We start from the raw sequence: 2,025 nt of genomic DNA on the forward strand, positions 1-2,025 counted from the left end.
TATATATATATATATATATATATATATATATATATATATATATATATATATATATATATATATATATATATATATATATATATATATATATATATATATATATATATATATATATCAACTCGTGATTTTGCTCGGTAAGGTTAAGATTGCAACTGCGAACACTGTCTTCTACAATGAGACACCGTAATTAAATCAATTCGCCACAGGTCGCCCACACCGGAGTATAGGATTCCATATTCGTTGTCATACGTAATAAACCCGCAACTACGAATATCCCACGATTAAAAATACTGTACAAATACAGTTACAGTCAATTATCAATTATAAATACAAATATTTCATAAATACATTTACAAAAACTTCATAAGTACAATTACAAATCTTTTCTTCTTGCATAAGACACCATAGCGATCGCGATAATGTGCGACTGGTCGTGCACACAACGATACGCAAACATACACTCGTGAATCATACCCAGCAACCCCTTAACTATTGATAATTTCTAAGGCAATGGGATACCATGGCTAAATGCGTCTTGTGATTATCGAGTTGATACATACAGTGATAGAGATATCTCACCGTAAGTATGCTCAGCAGGCCGGCACTAGGTGATATTTGGAATATACGGCAACATACCTGGCCACATACAGCAATGAGAAACCATATGGGCCGTATCAAGACCAATTCTCGTAAGTATGCGCAGCAAGCCTACACTCAGTGTTATCCGACATACTGTACAGTAACACACCTGGCCACCCAGGATGATGAGAAGCCATATGAGCCATATCGAGAAGTTTGTCAATGCCGTGAAATCCACGGTTGTCAACCCAGTGACAGTCATAGCACTCAGCGCCATGAACCAGGCGTCCACAAAGGCTATACCGGACCCACTTGACTGTTCGGCAATCCTGTATAAATAGAGGCAAGTTATTTATATATATTTATATATAGTTGGTATGTCGTTTAAATTACAAGTTCTATGCCTTTTACGATAATAGTCGTACTCGGCTGTCCTCTGAAAACAAGATATGTGTATTGAACAGTATGGGGCAGCTCTAGTCCGTGATAGGGACGCAGAGTGATGCGATTTTGTCTACAGATATATACGCACACGCTAATATGTGGATCGGAAATGCTGAAAGAATTAAGATTAATTCTCTGTTGAAAATGACAAACTGGATGACATTTTCAAATGAAATTGATGGCTACTTAATTACAATATACACAGAAACGTCGATTGGGATGTGACATCTTGTAGAACCTTTGTACTCTGCATTTCTGCCTGGATATGAAAAGTTTCAGCAATATACGACATTGGCCGTGTTCTATACGACATTGAATACTCTAGGCCGACAACTTGTCTATCCACATAATACGCACACGCCACATAAGAGGCAGATCCAGAATGTCCAACAATCGTAATACCCTACGTTCTCTTTTAAAAACGACGCTATAGACGCTCGCATTTCAAAAGGTAGCCGACGTCATCGTCGTTTGATGTGACGGCGCAGTATACAACCCAAAAGCAATGCACAGTATAACTCCGACCGAATAACAGTTAATGGTCATGTTTAATATAAATGCGACAAATAAGGGACCGATGTGGCGTTTGTCCGTGTATGCAGGGGGAAGGTTGAAGGTTATTTCTTGTGGTATGTAATCTCATAAGACCAGTTGATGAGCCACTCATTCACGCCTGATGCCCAGTGCACCATGCTTGCATTCAGGTACAGCTGACAAGAATATACACTCCACGGATTTTGATTGCGCATGTAGGAAGCATATGGAAGGAAAATACATAGAACTGAGTATGTACAAGAATAGAGCACAGGGTACTCAAATGAAGTCCTCGATAGCTATTTCAAACGCCGAGATTGTAGGGAGTAGAGCCTTTGAACATATCTCATTTGCAAACGAACTAGTCATGCGACTATATATATATATATATATATATATATATATATATAGTAGTAAGTATATTATTATATATTCTTCGTACGTACGTACTACGTACCTACTTACGTT

The sequence above is a fragment of the Sphaeroforma arctica genome (genome assembly GCF_001186125.1).
Source record: "Sphaeroforma arctica JP610 unplaced genomic scaffold supercont1.54, whole genome shotgun sequence".
Classification (NCBI taxonomy): Eukaryota; class Ichthyosporea; order Ichthyophonida; genus Sphaeroforma; species Sphaeroforma arctica.